This window comes from Papio anubis, chromosome 2, assembly GCF_008728515.1.
Source record: "Papio anubis isolate 15944 chromosome 2, Panubis1.0, whole genome shotgun sequence".
Classification (NCBI taxonomy): Eukaryota; Metazoa; Chordata; class Mammalia; order Primates; family Cercopithecidae; genus Papio; species Papio anubis.
In genome coordinates this window covers 122,309,902-122,330,511 of record NC_044977.1, presented here as the reverse complement: position 1 = coordinate 122,330,511, position 20,610 = coordinate 122,309,902, and the positions used below count along the sequence as shown (strand labels likewise).

At 37.6% G+C, this 20,610-nt stretch overlaps 1 protein-coding gene and 1 long non-coding RNA gene across 2 annotated transcripts in view; one reads left to right on the top strand and one right to left on the bottom strand.

Moving 5' to 3' along the window:
• Nucleotides 1-20,610, top strand: part of LOC101003002 (EGF-like and EMI domain-containing protein 1) — a 559,121-nt gene that overhangs the window by 474,190 nt on the left and 64,321 nt on the right. The gene's annotated exons all lie outside the window — the stretch shown is intronic.
• LOC110742620 overlaps nucleotides 16,155-20,610 on the bottom strand; it is a 68,237-nt gene continuing 63,781 nt past the window's right edge. The window contains exons 3-4 of the long non-coding RNA XR_002520481.2: nucleotides 16,423-16,508; nucleotides 16,155-16,203 (exon numbers count right to left, since the gene is read on the bottom strand). This is a non-coding gene — a long non-coding RNA (uncharacterized LOC110742620). The remainder of the gene's footprint in view (nucleotides 16,204-16,422; nucleotides 16,509-20,610) is intronic.

Sequence of the window (20,610 nt, the reverse complement as noted above, 5' to 3'; positions counted from 1 at the left end):
CATTTTTGACTTATGATATTTTCAACTTATGATGGGTTTATCCAGATATAGTCCTATCATAAGTCAAGGAGTGTCCTGAAGGTGTATCACTTTGTCAAGCCAAACGATTGTAAATCAAGCCATGTAAGTCAGAGACTGCCTGTCTTTTGTTTTATCATTTTCCCCAATATAATAGGTGTCGTAGGTTGGATTTCCTAGAAAACAGATTCTAAAATTTTTGTACAAGAGGTTTACTGGGAATAACACAAGTGAGGGGTTAGAGAAGCAGGACAAGGCAGGGGGAGAAATAAAACTGCAGCGCAATTTCAACAAGGACTCTGTTGATCTTTATGAAAACTCAAGAGCTGGGAAGTTGCTTCAAAATCATCCTGCCTTGAATTAAAGGGGGTAGGACTTCATATGCTTGTAACACCCTGCAAGTTGCCCTAGGATGGGTGTGACCTTGGATGAGGAGGCTGTTTTCAGCTGAAGGCAACTCTTGGAGAAAGATTTAGCCATGAGCTGCGTGCTGCCAACAGGGCCGGCACTTGAGAAACGAATGCTGTTCTGAAGAGAGAAATTGAGTGGTGTGCCAGAGCCCTTTCTACAAGAGATCCACTTACTTTCTATAGTAATTAGTGGGAACACTTGTGCCACTCGGATCCACTTACTTTGTATAATAATTACTGGGAACAGCACCTCTAAGATTCTGGTTGGTTTAGTTTTCAGGAAAATTTACAAGAGGAAGGTTAGTGAAGTGAACTACATACAGTCCCAGCCAGTGCATCTAGTCTTGAGGCTGCAACTGACACTAAACATATCTCATTACAAGTCTGTATTTCTCTTACCCTACTTCTATTACTGACTGTTCAGATAGGGCTCACTGAGAAACAGACTGAGATGTGCATATAGGATGTTTACTGAAGCATGTGTGCTTTTGGGAACAACACATGTGAGGGGCAGGGAAGCAGAATTGGGCAGAGAGATGAGTTGAATTGAAATACAGTTGCAACAGACCTCATCCAATTTTGTGAGAGCTTCAGAGCTGCAACAGCTTTTCAGATTGACCCTACCATGGCACAAGGTAGTGGGACTATATACTCTTGCACTGGATCAGTCATTAGACACAGGCTGTTCTAATATAAGGATAGTGTGGCTCTCTTTAGTTAATGGCATTTCCTAGAGAGAGAAAGTAAGCTGAAATCTGTCGGTTGTCATACCATAGCAGCTGAGGGGGCATTTCAGTCCTGAAATGGAATCTGAGCAACACATCATGGTATCTATTACAATAGTTAAAAATGGCATCTCGGCCTAGCGCAGTGGCTCACGCCTGTAATCCCAGCACTTTGGGGGACGAAGCGGGTGGATCATGAGGTCGAGATATCGAGACCATCCTGGCCCACATGGTGAAACCCCGTCTCTACTAAAAATACAAAAATCGGCTGGTGTGGCATGTGCCTGTAGTCCCAGCTACTCGGGGGGCTGAGGCAGGAGAATCGTTTGAACCTGGGAAGCAGAGGTTGCAGTGAGCTGAGATCATGCCATTACACTCCAGCCTGGCAACAGAGCGAACTCTGTCTCAAAAAAAAAAAGAAAAAAAAAAGCATCTCATTATTATTGTGTATTGTTTGATATGTCATTGAACCACATGACTTCTTTTTGAATTGCCAGAATATTTCTTTCATTTTTCTGTGTTAATAATGTTATGTATGTTGAAGATATTTGCTCTGTTTTTCAATTGTCATTCTTTATTTTTTAATTTATATGGGTACCTAGTAGGTGCATATATTTATGGGGTACATGAAATACTTTGATGCGGGCATGCAGTGTGTAACAGTCACATCATGGTCAGTGGGTATCTTCGTTTTGTTGATCCATCCATGTTTATATTTTGCATGGTATATTTCCTTCCCTTTTGCATTTCTTTCTACCATTTGAGCTTTAAGAATTCTTTATCCTGATTATAAATAAATACAGATTATTTTATTTAGTAATTTGATAGTTTTACTTTACTATATTTAAATATTTTCTACTATTTGAAATTTATTTTAGTTCATGGTATAAGGCAAGAACATAAATTATGTGTATGTGTATGTTTTCTGGATAGTTCAACGATTATCTCAGCACCATTCTTGAATGATCCGTCTCATCTTCAGTGATTTTATGCTTCCAATATAATATATTCAGTTCTTTATATGCCAGGTTTTGTCTATGCAATAGTCTATTTGTCATTAACCTTTTTATACATATGTCAAAAACACATTGCCTGAATTATTGTAGTTTTATAGTATTGCTTACTATCCAGTTGAACTAAGCCACAGTGTGATCAGCTTGTAGATACAGGAGTAGATTATTATTATCTTAGATGCCTAAATTTTTATGCCTTTTTCGCTTATGTGGAAACATCCATTTTTCTTCACTTCTGACCATCTGTTCTATGCATTTTGCCTTTTAACATATGCTTAAATGATGTTTGAAAGTGTCATATTCTTGTCTTCTTTCTTCTCCTCACCACCGTTTTCCTTTGCAGATTGGCAACTTTTTAAAACAATCATTGAGCTGCATGTTTCTTTTCAAATTCCTTATCTCTTCTATCCCAGGCCTGAGCACATGGTACAATATAAATAAATATTTTTGAATGTTGAATGAATAAGATTATAATTTCATTTCTGTGTTATCTCTTTGGTACTTGATTTCTCTACATTAAAAGTCATATCTAGAATACATCACAAAGTGGTAGGAAAGTATGAAAAAAATTACATTGAAATACACTGAAATAGCATGTGGATATGTACTTTTCATTCTTTTTTTCTAAAGAGAGATCATTCATGAGACTTTCAATATTTAGGCTAGATTGACTTTCAGGGACATTATAGAGCCTAACTTTGAAGAGCTCAAAATATGGTTGAAAATTTTGGAGCTCACAGTGAAAAATCTAGATAGTCACTGCTTTTGTTAATTAGCTTTTTATTCTTTCCACACAGGTACTAAGTGAGGAACCAGTTATATAATTTATAGGGACAAGTATAAAAATGAAAAGGTTGGGTTCCTTGTTCAAAATTTATTAAGAATTTCAAGATGGTGATAGCAAAGCATTTAACCAAGTGTGAGACCTTTTGCAACTGCATAGTTTGAGCACCCACAAAGCTGGCCCATGACTAAATACAAACCATATACACTATGCTGGGTATTAGTGCTGCAGTGGGGAGGAAACAAATATGGTTACTTCCCTTGAGGAACTCACAGATTCAATATAGACAAAAGCAGAAGAGTGACAATTTATTTCCTCAATAGTTCCTTACTATCTTCACTAATTCAAAAGTGGTTTTAGAAATTTCACTACTTTGTACTTATTCCCAATCCCCAACATAGTTTTTCAACTGCCATGTCCTTGGATAATCACTTAGCAGAATTTATTAAATGACAACTGTTTGCAGGAAACTCTAAACTAGGTGAAAATAAAATTAGAAACTTATTTTTATTATTAATAATATTTCTAATAAAGCAGTATAAAAGCCCTTTGGGAAGGGTATTTTCATATCTGTAGTGGGCATATATGTGCTACAATGTGTAGCAGCAGCTGGAAATCTTTTCTGTCATTACTGAGTTTTGAAAGGATATTTTTCTCAAAATGTGAGAAGCCCTGCCACTAAGGAAGAAATGCATCTTATTAGAATGAGAATGTTGTAGATAATGATTATATAGTTTGTCCTGAGATTTAGATTACTGTATATGTGATGATTCTCTTTTGGGGAGGGAGATAATGTCAAAATATGTTAGCCAAAGACCCTCAGAAGTAGGTAGGAAATAGGCAGAAATGTATTCCCGTTAGCAATTGATTCCTCAGCATGCTAGTTAAGCCCAAACAAGCACAGGATTTTTTGACATCTGTTTTATTTTGGTTCTTGCCTCTTCCAGCATTCAAGCTGTCAGCTCTTGCTCTGTTAACAATGGGGGCCATAAGCTGAAGTATATTCAGATCACTGATGAACACTACAGGCACTGGTGCCTTCCACACCACCAGCTGACATGAGATGGCAAACACTGTGAAAGGAAGGCACAGTAAGCTCATATTACCTGCTGCAAAGGAACAACATGTTGAGAGCAATAAAACTTTTGCCAACAACATGTACCATTTTGTAAGATTGTGGGTTTGAAAGAATATTTTTCCCCTACAATCTACTTCATGGATTGCTTTTGATTAACAGCTGTTTCCTTTTATCTCTGAATCCATTGGTGGCTCTAAGTTCGTATTCGTTCTCTTTGGAGGGAGGGCACCCGACTATAGCAATATGATTCATGGTGGTGAGCTATGGCAGAATTCAAGAATTTAAAGTGATGTTAAGTATCTCATTGAGTTTATAAAAATCCCAAACAAAGATTTCTGGAAAATGCATAAATGCAAAAACTAAGCAGGATGGGTGAGGGCTTTTATTCTCCACTATCAAAATGATTCTTCAGCATCAGTATGTATTTTGATACTGAAGACTCATTAGAAACACTGTATATATTCATGGTAGTGTTTTGGATTAAAAATATGCCTTCTCTCTTTTATTTTTATTTAATTAATTAAAATTATCTGAAAAGACTTGGAAGGCTAAGTTCATATCCCCAGTAGAGGTGGCAAGGTGGGGCAGCTTTAGACCTCCTCCCATAACTGTCTGCTCCCCAGTGGCACCCACCAAATGATAAGTACATTCATTAGCATAAAAAGTACATTTTTATCAGTCCTAAGTAAAATGTAAATAAAATAGTTTTTTAAAATGTTGACATCTTTATTAATCTGTAACATACATTTGAAATATAAACTGTGCTTGCTAGAAAAATGCATCTTCAAGACTGTACTCCTTTCTGAACAGATTTTTTTTTAAAGATCCTTCTGTATAGAATTTCTGGGACTACTGCTGCTCATTCTCCAGATGTTTACAACTTTCTGTCTCAAATTACATCTTTTGGACTTTTTTTTTCCAAACTCCCTAACATTTTCTTCTCTTTTATTCTCCCAATCAGTGTATCTCCACCCTGGCAACATAGCTCTCCTTTACAAATCCCCATTGGGACTGTAGTTCTGTATCACTGCTTCCCCTTTTAATGCCTTCTTACTATCAAATATATGGTCTACATACCCTAGGGTTTCCTAAATTAGGCATCATTCTTATGCCACTTGTAGTTATACAAAAGAAGGACAGTTTTAATGAAGACATGTTTCATTCCACCAGGATTGTAAAAGTATCTTCTTATTCTCAGACCCACCAGTTTAACAGGCCCAAAGATACCTGTTTATTGTTCTTATTTACCTTTTGTTTTTTATACATGAGATTGAAATTTGTTTATGTATTTCTTGCCCATATGAACTCTTTTTGTATTTTATTGCCCCTTTATATCATTTTGCCATTTTTTATGGACATGTGCTTTTTGTTAATATACAGAAGCTTGTTATATATTCTAAATATTAATGAACACCTTAAATGTTAATATATTCAAATATTTTCCCCAGTTTAACATTTGATTTCTTTACATAGGTGATGGAAATTTTTCTAGCCATTCTAAAGTTTTTTTGTGTGTGTAATGCCTTTTCCTTCACATTTTTCTCCAAATAGAATTTTTATAAAATACTTCATATTCACCAAAATATGAATCTTAAAATTAATTAAAATGCAGAAAGCTTTAACAATAAATTTAAAATATTTAAAACTTATTTGTAAAGATGAAATTATAAAGTTTTCTTTCAATGTTTTAAGTATATACAGTGCTCTATTGTATAACTTGTCATCATTTATTTGACCAATATCAGTTAATGAAAACTTAAATCAATGTCCTAGTACATATTCCTCTAACAATAGTCAGATTTTTTCTTAGAATAAATTTCTAAGTGTGGAATTATTGAGTAGAAATCATGTAATTTCTCAGGCTTCTGAAATTATTTACTAGTCTGTCCTCAAGGAAGGATGACCCATTACATGACAATCATGTAAGAGGGCTAGTTTTTTCATATCTCCCAGCACAGAGGACTTTCATTGTTATTTATCTTTGCATATGGATAGACAGAAATCATTTTTAAAAATTATAATTTATAAATGCAAAAGTATGATGGGGAGAGTAGAAATACCCAAGTTTAGGAAGCCTTGGAAGTCAGTTTGAGTGGACTGGATGTGAAAGAAAAAAAATGTTAGAGAAGCTTATCTCTGTTGTCAGGTTTGAAATGATACAGTGAAGTGTGCGTTTTAGGAAAATTAATTTGCTTGATGATTAAGGAATCTGTTGCAATGTTTCAGTTATGATTAAATAAGTTTTAGCAAAGATGTAACAGGAAGAGTTATAACTAAGTTTAGGAAGAAACTAGAAGATGTAGTGAGAGATTAAAAGCAAAGACAAGAGATTTTAAGGGTTTCCCATTTGGGAGTGAGGAATGACAAAAATATCATTGTGATGACTAGGAATTTGATAAAGTGAAGGTTATTGGACTGATTAGTTAAGATGATAGTGGTGAGGGAAGTGAAGGTAGGAGTCAAGTAGAGGGCCCATTACAAGTTAAATAATGGACAGGCATGCAAGGCTCAAGAATATTTTCTTGTTGTTCCCAAGAAATCATCAAGAAATATCAGGCTTCCACTTCTGGCATTAGAAAAACCAAGGTATAAGATTAATGAGCTGAATATTGAAAGAATTAGAATGTAAGATCATGGTAATTGGTTGAGACTTGGAGAGTAGAAAGGAGAATAGCTGGACAATCTTTGTTGAGAGACCCAGAATCATAGAGTTTTAAAAATTGTCTAGTTCAGTTGTTATCAAATTAAGTGTTCTTGGGAAGTTAATTGGATTTAACAGACCAAAGAAGTTAAAGAAGGTACATCAGGGAAGACACTCTGTGTATATGTGTGTGTGTGTGCATGTGTATGTGTGCGCACACATGCCCATGCACACACGTCTGGGGAGGGGAGGATATAGATGTTTTCTTAGTCACTTCAGGCTGCTATAACAATATACTATGGAATGAGTAGTTTAAACAACATACATTTATTTCTTACAGTTCTGGAGGCTACGTAGTTAAGGTTAAGTTGCTGGCAGATAGGGTTCCTGGTAAGAAGACTTTTCTTACCTTGCAGACAGCCACCTTCTCCTGCGTCCTCACATGGTGGAAGGAGAGAGTGCTGTGGTTTCTTCTTCTTCTTATAACGACACTAATCTTATCATGGTGGCCCAACCTCATGAGCTTGAGAGGTGAAGCCAGTTGGACTTCCTGGGTTGAGTGGGAACTTGGAGAACTTTTCTGTCTTACAAGAGGATTGTAAAATGCACCAATAAGCGCTCCGTAAAAATGCAGCAATCAGCACTCTGTAGCTAGCAAGAGGATTGTAAAACGCACCAATCAGCACTCTGTAAAATGCACCAATCAGCCCTCTGTAAAATGCAACAATTAGCAGGATCCTAAAAGTAGCCAATTGCAGGAAGGATTGAAAAAACAGCACTCTGATAGGACAAAAACAGAACATGGGAGGGTACAAATAAGGGAATAAAAGCTGGCCAACCCAGCCAGCAGCGGCAACCCACTTGTGTCCCCTTCCACACTGGAAGCTTTGTTCTTTCACTCTTCACAATAAACCTTGCTACCACTCACTCTTTGGGTCTGTGCCATCTTGAAGAGCTGTCGTACTCACCACAAAGGTCCGCGGCTTCATTCTTGAAGTCAGTGAGACCAGGAACCCACCGGCAGGAACCAACTCCGGACACAATCTCATCTAAACCTTATTACCTCCCCAAGGCCCCACTTTCAAATACCATCACATTAAGGATTAGAGTTTCAACCTGTGAATTTTCAGTGGACATTCAGTTCATAACTGAAGTGATCCTAGATCTGTAGCAATTTAGCTTAGAGATTCTCCCAGAATTGTGTCCCTCTACCTTCCACCATGGGAATGGACCTATCCAGACCTTGAAATGACCTCTAAAACAATTAAAGGTAACCCCAAGGAAGCATCGACAATTAACAAATTTATTCAGGACTTCACATATTTAACTCAAGGTAAAGGCACTGTATTTTCAAATCATTAAGAACAATCATTCTCTACTTCAATGGCAGTCGTCTTAAAGTTGAAATTGTACCTTTTGTATTTTCAGTGGAAATGGATTTTTTTTGGTCTTAATGTCATCAACCTCAAATTCCATTGCTTTATATTGAATACACTGAATTCCCCTCTACACCTCTCCTTCTCCCAGGGGTCTTTTTGGTGTCATTAGCATCTCTTGCCTTGTAAACTATTGACATACTGATAGCAGCAACTTCTGCTGAGGTCCTTTTAACCTTGGCACTGATCAATTTATTTTATTTTCATGACTTTAGACTTTGTTATAAAAGTAAGAGGTATTCACCGAAGGAAATTTGAGATAAATTAGTTAATAAAATAACACAAATGAAAAATAATAAAACCACCCGTAATCTCATCACACAGAAGTAATAATTAACATATTGGTGTATATTTTTTCAAGTATTTTATTTGTATAAACTTTTATGAAATAGGATTATACTATATCTTCTGTTTTACCACTTGATTTATTAAAATATTTTTAAAACATTATGTGATGTTATTTAATTTTCTATTATAATTTTCTATTATATGATGCTAAATGATGGCATTAAAATATTAGCTTAAATTTATTTAGAAATTTTTGTGCTAGTCACCACTGAAATTACATACATATGCATTGTTTCACTGAAATTACATACATATGCATTGTTTCACTGAAATTTCACAGCGACCATAGGAGATTGATACTGTTACTGTACTGTTCTATAAAAAGGGAAATGGAACACAGTACAGGTTTGACAATTGGCTCTGAGTTTCATACTGTGGAAGTTACAGACCAGGATTTGAAGCCAGGGACTTTAACTCTAGAACCCAAGATTTTTCAAGCTGACTGTATAAATAGATAGCATGCCACTGTTTTCACAATTGCACCATAACAATTTTCTAATGTTGGGTACTTAAAATTTATACCTTTTATTGTTTTAAAGAAACTTACAGTGAAAATCCTTCCAGTGAAATCTTTGGTTCCATTTACACTATTTTCCTAATGACAAATGCCAGTGATTAAAATTGTACGGTCCAACAGTTATTTGCACAATTTATGGCATCAATTTTTTATGCAAAAATCTAAAAGCAGCCAAGTCAAACCAGCATAGAGTAGAAACTGGAAGTAATAGAATACTAAATTCAAATTCTTTAATGATTTCCAGCAGATCTCAGCACCATTGTGTATCTTGTGGGAAATAAGCCTAATAATCCTTTTTTAACCTTAGAGTTATGAAATATTTTGAAAGTCTAAAAGACGATTCTTATGAACTTAGATTTGACAAAATCTTTAAGAAGTAACTTTTAGAAAGTGTTTTACGGTAAAACCTGCTACCTAGAAAACTGCTTTGAATATATATAATGCACTCTCAATAGAGGTTTGATGACCCATTAATCCAGATCTGGAAAGAATCCTGTGTTTTCTATTTTTGTGGTATTTCACCTAAGGAAATGTTCACCTGAATCCTTTGATAATTACAGAAATTATCTAGAAGCTGAATACATGACATATTGGAGAATTAAGGTCAAATGGTCTTTGGTGACCTATTGCACCTTTTGCAAATACATCAACCATTTGTATCTACCATTGCCCTAATAGAATTTCCTGGCATGCATGTTTTCAATATTAGTATGTTTGCAAACACTTTAATACATGGAAATTATTGATGGCAGATACCAGGCTACAAAAACACATTGAAAACAATTTGGCCTTTTTACACTTTAACATTTTCGAAGCCAAAAATTAAAAATCTGACATCTATATATGAACCTGAAAATGTGACTTTTCTAGAAAAGTCTAGTTCCTAAGTTGCAAACCAGTACTCCACCATTCCTCCTGCACTGTTGAAAGAAAAACTCTTGTAAAATAATATCCACATTTAGGAACACTAAACAATAAAGACTTATATCCATTGTTTTTCTCATTTTTGAAATAAACTAATGTTATCAAATTCTCTCCAGATTATTTGTGTTCCAAAACCACCACCCACTATGCCACCTCCTTAAAAACATTCTGCACAATGCTGGAAATGTGTTTTCCCCAGCCAGCACTCCAACTGGGTACTTAGGGTTGGGGCTGCATACATAGTCAGTTTCAAATAACTGACCCCCTATCGTCCCTGCTACTATTGTTCTCAACCTCCTTTCTTCCTGTATGAATGCTCCATAATTGTGGATTGGGTACAAAATTCTAAAACCTGTTTTTTTCTTATTGGTAAAATAGGATTATTAAAAAACAAAAAAGCTCTTATGGACATAGTGGTATGAAGGACTGTGGAATTGGAGAGATCTGGCTGGAATCCCAGCTCCCCCACTCACTGTCATGTTAAGCAGCTATTTCAACTCATTGATCCTGCCTGCCTGCCTGCCTTCCTGCCTTCCTTCCTTTTGTATTATACTTTAAGTTCTAGGGTACATGTCCACAATGTGCAGGTTTGTTACATATGTATACATGTGCCATGTTGGTGTGTGGCACCCATTAACTCGTCATTACATTAGGTATATCTCCTAATGCTATCCTTCCCCCTCCCCCGACCCCACTACAGGCCCCAGTGTGTGATGTTCCCCACCCTGTGTCCAAGTGTTCTCATTGTTCAATTCCCACCTATGAATGAGAACATGCAGTGTTTGGCTTTCTGTTCTTGCGATAGTTTGCTATCATCAGTCATGGTTTCCAGCTTCCTCCATGTCCCTAAAAAGGACATGAACTCACCCTTTTTTATGGCTGCATAGTATTCCATGGTGTCTATGTGCCACATTTTTGTAATCCAGTTTATCATTGATGGACACTTGGGTTGATTCCAAGTCTTTGCTATTGTGAATAGTGCCACAATAAACATACGTGCGCATGTCTCTTTATAGTAGCATGATTTATAATCATTTGGGACGTCCCATAAATGGGATGGCTGGGTCAAATGGTATTTCTAATTCTAGATCCTTGAGGAATCGCCACATTGTCTTCCACAATGGTTGAACTAGTTTACAGTCCCACTAACAGTGTAAAAGCATTCCTATGTCTCTACATCTTCTCCAGTACCTGTTGTTTCCTGAATTTTTAATGATCGCCATTTTAACTGGTGTGAGATGGTATCTCATTGTGGTTATGATTTGCATTTCTCTGATGGCCAGTGATGATGAGCATTTTTTCGTGTGTCCGTTGGTTGTATAAATATCTTCTTTTGAGAAGTGTCTGTTCATATCCTTTGCCCACTTTTTGATGGGGTTTGATTTTTTAATTTGTTTAAATTTGTTTAAGTTCTTTGTAGATTCTGGATATTAGCCCTTTGTCAGATGGATAGATTGTAAAAATTTTCTCCCATTCTGTAGGTTGCCTGTTCACTCTGATGGTAGTTTCTTTTGCTGTGCAGAAGCTCTTTAGTTTTCTGTTGCTATTGCTTTTGGTGTTTTAGTCATGAAGTCCTTGCCCATGCCTATGTCCTGAATGGTATTGCCTAGGTTTTTTTCTAGGGTTTTTGTGGTTTTAGGTCTAACATTTAAGTCTTTAATCCATCTTGAATTAATTTTTGTATAAGGTGTAAGGAAGGGATCCAGTTTCAGCTTTCTACATATGGCTAGCCAGTTTTCCCAGCACCATTTATTAAATAGGGAATCCTTTCCCCATTTCTTGTTTTTGTCAGGTTTGTCAAAAATCAGATGTTTGTAGATGTGTGGTATTTTTCTGAGGACTCTGTTCTGTTCCATTGGTCTGTATGTCTGTTTTGGTACCAGTACCATGCTGTTTTGGTTACTGTAGCCTTGTAGTATAGTTTGAAGTCAGGTAGCCTGATGCCTCCAGTTTTGTTCTTTTGGCTTAGGATTGTCTTGGCAATGGGGGCTCTTTTTTGGTTCCATATGAACTTTAAAGTAGTTTTTTCCAAATCTGTGAAGAAAGTTATTGGTAGCTTGATGGGAATGGCATTGAATATATAAATTACCTTGGGCAGTATGACCATTTTCATGATATTGATTCTTCCTATCCATGAGCATGGAATGTTCTTCCATTTGTTTGTGTCCTCTTTTATTTCATTGAACATTTATATCCTTGAAGAGGTCGTTCATATCTCTTGTAAGTTGAATTTCTACGTATTTTATTCTCTTTGAAGCAATTGTGAATGGGAGTTCACTCATAATTTGACTCTCTGTAAGTCTGTTATTGGTGTATAAGAATGCTTGTGATTTGTGCACATTGATTTTGTATCCTGAGACTTTGCTGAGGTTGCTTACAGCTTAAGCAGATTTTGGGCTGAGATGATGGGGTTTTCTAAATATACAATCATGTCATCTGCAAACAGGGACAATTTGAGTTCCTCTTTTCCTAATTGAATACCCTTTATTTCTTTCTCCTGCCTGATTGCCCTGGCCAGAACTTCCAACACTACGTTGAATAGGAGTGGTGAGAGAGGGCATCCCTGTCTTGTGCCAGTTTTCAAAGGGAAAGCTTCCAGTTTTTGCCCATTCAGTATGATATTGGCTGCAGGTTTGTCATAAATAGCTCATTATTTTCAGATACGTCCCACCAATACCTAGTTTATTGAGAGTTTTTAGCATGAAGGGCTGTTGAATTGTGTTGAAGTCCTTTTCTGCATCTATTGAGATAATCGTGTGATTTTTGGTTTTGGTTCTGTTTATATGATGGATTATGTTTATTGATTTGCATATGTTGAACCAGCCTTGCATCCCAGGGATGAAGTCAACTTGATCATAGTGGATAAACTTTTTGATGTGCTGCTGGATTCGGTTTGCTAGTATTTTATTGAAGATTTTTGCATCGATGTTTATCAGGGATATTGGTCTAAAATTCTCTTTTTTTGTTGTGTCTCTGCTAGGCTTTGGTATCAGGATGATGCTGGCCTCATGAAATGAGTTAGGGAGGATTCCCTCTTTTTCTATTGATGGGAATAGTTTCAGAAGGAATGGTACAAGCTTCTCTTTGTACCTCTGGTAGAATTCAACTGTGAATCCGTCTGGTCCTGGACTTTTTTTGGTTGGTAGGCAATTAATTATTGCCTCAATTTATTGGTTTATTCAGGGATACAACTTCTTCCTGGTTTAGTCTTGGAAGGGTGTATGTGTCCAGGAATTTATCCATTTCTTCTAGATTTTCTAGTTTATTTGCATAGAGATGTTTATAGTATTCTCTGATAGTAGTTTGTATTTCCATGGGATTGGTGGTGATATCCCCTTTATCATTTTTTATTGTGTCTGTTTCATTCTTCTCTCTTTTCTTCTTTATTAGTCTTGCAAGCAGTCCATCAATTTTGTTGATCTTTTCAAAAAACCACCTCCTGGATTCATTGATTTTTTGAAAGGTTTTTTGTGTCTCTATCTCCTTCAGTTTTGCTCTGATCTTAGTTATTTCTTACCTTCTGCTAGCTTTTGAATGTGTTTTCTCTTGCTTCTCTAGTTCTTTTCATTGTGATGTTAGGGTGTCAATTTTTTATCTTTCCTGCATTCTCTTGTGGGCTTTTAGTGCTATAAATTTCCCTCTACACACTGCTTCAAATGTGTCTCAGAGATTCTGGTATGTTGTGTCTTTGTTCTCGTTGGTTTCAAAGAACATCTTTGTTTCTGCCTTCATTTTGTTCTGTACCCAGTAGTCATTCAGGAGCAGGTTGTTCACTTTCCATGTAGTTGAGTGGTTTTCAGTGAGTTTCATAATCCTGAGTTCTAGTTTGATTGCACTGTGTTCTGAGAGACAGTTTGCTATAATTTCTATTCTTTTACATTTGCTGAGGAGTGCTTTACTTCCAACTATGTGGTCAATTTTGGAATAAGTGCAATGTGGTGCTGAGAAGAATGTATACTCTGTTGATTTTGGGTGGCGAGTTCTGTCTGCTTGGTGCAGAGCTGAGTTCAATTCCTGGATATCCTTGTTAATGTTCTGTCTCATTGATCTGTCCAATGTTGACAGTGGGGTGTTAAAGTTTCCCATTATTATTCTGTGGGAGTCTAAGTCTCTTTGTAGGTCTGTAAGGGCTTGCTTTATGAATCTGGGTGCTCCTGTATTTGGGTGCATATATATTTATGACAGTTAGCTCTTCTTGTTGAATTGATCCCTTTACCATTATGTAATGGCCTTATTTGTCTCTTCTGATATTTGTTGATTTAAAGTCTGTTTTATCAGAGACTAAGATTTCAACCCCTGCTTTTTTGTGTATTTTCCATTTGTTTGGTAGATCTTTCTCCATCCCTTTATTTTGAACCTATGTGTGTCTCTGCACATGAGATGGGTCTCCTGAATACAGCACACTGATGGGTCTTGACTCGTTATCCAATTTGCCAGTCTGTGTCTCTTAATTGGAGCATTTAAGCCTATTTACATTTAAGGTTAATATTGTTTTGTGTGAATTTGATACTGTCATTATGATGTTAGCTTTTTGTTTTGCTTGTTAGTTGATGCACTTTCTTCTTAGCATCGATGGTCTTTACAATTTGGCATGTTTTTGCAGTGGCTGGTACCAGTTGTTCCTTTCCATGTTTAGTGCTTCCTTCAGGGGCTCTTGTAAGGCAGGCCTCGTGGTGACAAAATCTTTCAGCATTTGTTTGTCTGTAAAGGATTTTATTTCTCCTTCACTTGTGAAGCTTAGTTTGGCTGGAAATGAAATTCTGGGTTGAAAATTCTTTTCTTTAAGAATGTTGAATATTGGCCCCCACTCTCTTCTGGCTTGTAGAGTTTCTGCCGAGATATCCATTGTTACTCTGATGGGCTTCCCTTTGTGGATAACCCTACCTTTCTCTCTGGCTGCTCTTAACATTTTTTCCTTCATTTCAACTTTGGTGAATCTTATAATTATGTGTCTTGGAGTTGCCCTTCTCGAGGAGTATCTTTGTGGCATTCTCTGTATTTCCTGAATTTGCATGTTGGCCTGCCTTGCTAGGTTGGGGAAGTTCTCCGGGATAATATCATGAAGAGTGATTTCCAACTTGGTTCCCTTCTCCCCATCACTTTCAGGTACACCAATCAGATGTAGATATGGTCTTTTCACATAGTCCCATATTTCTTAGAGGCTTTGTTAATTTCTTTTTACTCTTTTTTCTCTAAACTTCTTCTTCTTGCTTCATTTCACTCATTTGATCTTCAATCACTGATACCATTTCTTTCACTTGATCAAATCAGCTATTGAAGCTTGTGCTTGCGTCATGTAGTTCTCGTGCCATGGTTTTCTTCTCCATCAGGTCATTTAAGGTCTTCTCTACGCTATTTATTCTTGTTAACCATTCATCTAATCTTTTTTCAAGGTTTTTAGCTTCTTTGCAATGAGTTCGAACATCCTCCTTTAGCTTGGAGAACTTTGTTTTTACCGATCGTTTGAAGCCTTCTCTCAACTCGTCAAAGTCATTCTCCATCCAGCTTTGTTCCATTGCTGGTGAGGAACTGTGATCCTTTGGAGGACAAGAGGTGCTCTGATTTTCAGAATTTTCAGCTTTTCTGCTCTGGTTTTTCCCCATCTTTGAGGTTTTATCTACCTTTGGTCTTTGATGATGGTGATGTACAGATGGGGTTTTGGTGTGGACATCCTTTCTGTTTGTTAATTTTCCTTCTAACAGTCAGGACCCTCAGCTGCAGGTCTGTTGGAGTTTGCTGGAAGTCCACTCCAGACCCTGTTTGCCTAGGTATCACCAGCGGAGGCTGCAGAACAGCAAATATTGCAGAACAGCAAATGTTGCTGCCTTATCCTTCCTCTAGAAGCTTCGTCTCAGAGGGGCACCCAGCTGTATGAGGTGTCAGTTGGTCCCAGTTGTCTCCCAGTTAGGCTATTCGGGAGTCAGGGACCCACTTGAGGAGGCAATCTATCTGTTCTCAGATCTCAAACTCCATGCTGGGAGAACCAATACTCTCTTCAAAGCTGTCAGACAGGGATGTTTAAGTCTGCAGAAGTTTCTGCTGCCTTTTGTTCAGCTATGCCCTGCCCCCAAAGGTGGAGTCTACAGAGGCTGGAACGCCTACTTGAGCTGTGGTGGGCTCTACTCAGTTCAAGCTTCCTGGTCACTCTGTTTACCAACTCAAGTCTCAGCAATGGTGGGCGCTCCTCCCCTAACCTTGCTGCCACCTTGCAGTTTGATCTCAGACTGCTGTGCTAGCAGTGAGTGAGGCTCCATGGGTGTGGGACTCTCCAAGCCAGGTGCGGGATATAATCTCCTTGTGTTTCATTTGCTAAGACCATTGGAAAAGCACAGTATTAGGGTGGGAGTGTCCTGATTTTCCAGGTACCATCTGTCATGGCTTCCTTTTGCTAAGAAAGGGAATTCCCCAACCCCTTGCACTTGCCAGGTGAGACGATGCCCCACTCTGTTCCATGGGCTGCACCCACTGTCTGACAAGCCCCAGTGAGATGAACCTGGTACCTCAGTTGGAAATGCAGAAATCACTCACCTTCTGCATCACTCACGCTGGGAGTGGTAGACTGGAGTTGATCCTATTCGGCTATCTTGGAACCTCAGCCTCCTTTTTTTCTTTATCTGTGATTTGGAGATAATCATGATACATATATCATAAGGCTGTGAATGAACCTTGAATAAGACAATGCATGTAAAGAGCTTAGTAAGTTGCTTGACTCATGATAAATTGCTTGAAACCTAAAGCACAGAGTAGTATATTTTTGCTATAGTGTTACCAAGATGTTTCTTGGCAAAGTCAGGGTTGGAATCCAAACATATCCATAACACCAAATCTGATATTCAAAATTCATATCCTCTATCCAGTACAACCTTCTCAGGATCTCCTTGCTGGCTCTCAATGCTTGCTTACTGAGTTTTAGGAATCAAATTCTGTACAACCAAAAACATTGACTATAGTGTCATTTCTCCTATCTCCCAGGAGCAAAGCTTCATTTCCCCTTTAACATTTGGGTCCTTTTTAGTCATCACTGCCATCCCAATTTAATTCTGTCTTCTTATCACTTATCTTCTGAAGCTCTTATCAATTAGGTACACCACCCTTTATAATCTGTCTTTTAACCATCCTATCTTTATGGGTATCATGAGAGAGCCCAGGACCCTCCTCCACTATAGTGTAGGAGTTAAAAAAAAAAGGCTCTGAAGCCAGACTACTTAAGTCTGAAGTTCTCTATTTCCACAAATCCCAGTTTTTAGCTTGGGGACCTTGAATACATTTTCTGCTTTCAGTTTCTTATCTGTGAAATGGAGATTAAAATTATACCTACCTACCTGAGTTGTTGATAAGATTAAATGAATGAATGCATGTTAAGTACTTGCAAATAGCACCTGAAACCTATGAAGCGTATTATAAACCTATAAATATTATCTGTTGTTATTATTATTTGTTAAAGAATTCCAAACATAGCTCAGTTATCATGTCCAAATTCATCCTTTTGTTCCCTGCTACCATCCAATAAAAGGATCTTACCTAAATGATGTATTGAATAAAATGTGAAAAGCCTGAAACTATACCTGGCACAGGGAAGCACTCATAAACTCCTAGCCCTTTTTGTTGATTCTCAATCCCTCAGCACTTGACCTAATTTGCCCTAGACTTTCTTCATGAAAGTCCCTTTCTTTGGATTTTGAGACTCTGTTCGTTCCTAGTTTTGGTTATTTTTCTAATTCTTAATCTTCTTCTATATCTCTTCCTATGTGAATACACTTGTTCACCTTTCCACATCATGTAAACTTTTTGAGGGCAGTAGGAATATCTTATTTACTTTTTTCTCCTAGTATCTTGTACGTAGTAGGAATCTAGGAAATCTTTTCTGACTTTAGTATTTTTTAATTTTTTTAACTCTTTTATAAATTAATTTTTTATTTTATTTTAAGCTCTGGCATACATGTGCTGAACGTGCAGATTCGTTACGTAGGTATTCATGTGCCGTGGTGGTTTGCTGCACCTATTAACCCTTCATCTAGGTTTTAAGCCCCACATGCATTAGGTGTTTGTCCTAATGCTCTCTCTCTCCTTTCCCCCCACCCCAGACAGGCCCCGTGTGTGATGTTCCCCTCCCTGTGTCCATGTGTTCTCATTTTTCAGTTCCCACTTATGAGTTAGAACATGCAGTGTTTGTTTTTCTGTTCCTGTGTTTTTTCTGAGGATGATGGTTTCTAGCTTCATCAATGCCCCTGCAAAGGACATAAACTCATTCTTTTTTATAAGAATTTGTTTTCTAAATTTCCTCAACTCCACTGAGGTTTTGCTGTACACAAACCTGAATTCACTTTAGATTTTCATGCCACTCATAGTTGTTTTATTTCAAATATCTCAAATTGTAAAATCTGTCTTTCTAATGCTAACTCATTATTTATCTATTTTAATTCCTCTCTATTTATTTACTATACTTACACGAATAATGTCTAACATTTATCGAGTGCCTATAATATTCCAGACACTGTGTTTGTTGTTTTACCTGCATTATTTCACTCAATATTTACATAATCCCATGAAATATTGTTATTATGCTTATCTCACAGATAAAGGACTTAAGACCCTAGGAAGTCAAGTTATTGTCCCAAGATCTCAGAGCTACTGGCTCTGCCAGAATCAGGCTACAAATTCATGTCTCCTTGATCTTTTCTCTATGCCATTTTAAAAGTTTACCATATTAAAGGTTAACATGAATATTCTAGATGATAATTTTTTTTTTTTTTTTTTGAGACAGAGTCTCGCTCTGTCGCCCAGGCTGGAGTGCAGTGGCGCAATCTCAGCTCACTGCAAGCTCCGCCTCCCAGGTTCATGCCATTCTCCTGCCTCAGCCTCCCAAGTAGCTGGTATTACAGGTGCCCACCACCACGCCCAGCTATATAATATATATATTTGTATTTTTAGTAGAGACAGGGTTTCACGTGTTAGCCAGGATGGTCTCGATCTCCTGACCTCGTGATCTGCCCACCTCGACCTCCAAAAGTGTTGGGATTACAGGCATAAGCCACCACGCCAAGCCTCTAGATGATAATTATTATAGCAATTCTGAGGAATATAATTTTTTAGTAATATGTCTTAACTTTTCTTTGAAAGTCTAGTTTCTATCCATTGGTTCTCTAACTGCATTTATTAATACTTCTCAAAGCACATAGTCTCCTTGTACCTCAGAGAATGTGGCATTTGCCGACCAGATTTCTTGTCTGAGCTGGCTGCAATTGTGTTGGAAATTGGCTCTGCAACTGGGCTGGACTGCAGTTTAGGAAACATGATTGTAGATGGTGAACTGTCACTGCTGGAGTGTGAACCAGACATGAATGCTAAGCAATAGTGTCCACAATGTGCAACCCAGGAACTGCCAAATTGACAGCTAGACTAAACTGTAGCAGCACAGGAAAATGTGGCTAGTTTCTCCAGTCAGTCAATACAAAGTCTTATATTGTACTATAATGAATAGAATCTTACTGTCCCATAAACTGAGATGCTGTCAATTATGAATCTCAGTTAGATTCTTAGCAAGTATTTCATGTCTGAACACCTGTGTAAGCCTCATAATGGCCCTAACTCTAGTTGGTTCGGATTAGCCTTTACAGTGAACATGCAGTTCATCAAGTTTACAGAAACTCCAACAGCAGCTGCACATCTCTCCATGAACTATATAGGTTTTTTTGCATTTTATCTAGGACTAGATGAAAGGGATCCATAAGGCTGTGCTAGAAATATGTCTTGACTCTCTGAGGGACTTGAATAGATATAGAGTGTATATGAAATGAATAATATTAGTAATGAGCAAACCTTGAAAGGAAAATCTAAAGGTTTGAGGGGGGGTTCTGTTTCCTTTTAAGGAAGTTGTGCCAATTATTGTTTTATAATATTTTTGCTTTGAGGATTTCTTCAGGCTTGGGATATTCATTTGTTATTTCACTAGACAGAACGTCTGCTTACCTTCCTCACCGTTCTCTCACATATTTCTTTGTCATTCATTTCCTTTATGCAAGGGACTTCTGCAAGTTCCCATTATGTTCCAAGCACTGGGGCTGGAAATGAGGAGTTCTTTGATACAAAAAAAAAAAAAAAAAAAAAAAGGTCTCTGCCCTCAAGAAGCTCAGAGTCTAGTGGGGGAGACAATTGCATAAAAAGAGAATATACCAACACAGTGGTAAAGATGTGCATATTATATATATATATATATTTTTTTTTTTTTTGAGACGGAGTCTCGCGCTGTGTCAGCCAGGCTGGAGTGCAGTGGCGCGATCTCGGCTCACTGCAAGCTCCGCCTCCCAGGTTCACGCCATTCTCCTGCCTCAGCCTCCGAGTAGCTGGGACTACAGGCGCCCGCCACCTCGCCCGGCTAGTTTTTTGTATTTTTAGTAGAGACGGGGTTTCACCATGTTAGCCAGGATGGTCTCGATCTCCTGACCTCATGATCCACCCGCCTCGGCCTCCCAAAGTGCTGGGATTACAGGCTTGAGCCACCGCGCCCGGCCTAAGATGTGCATATTATATTAAAGAAACCCCAGTGGGTAGTGTCTAAGCCACCTGAAAGGGGGTTCAGAAAAGACTTTTAAGAGAAAACACTTGAGTTGAACTTTAAGAGAAGGAGGAATCAGTCCAAAGAAGAAAAATGCCAACGTCTAGACATCCCCAATATATAGGATTACTGCACAGATAAAGAGCCCATTATAATTCAAA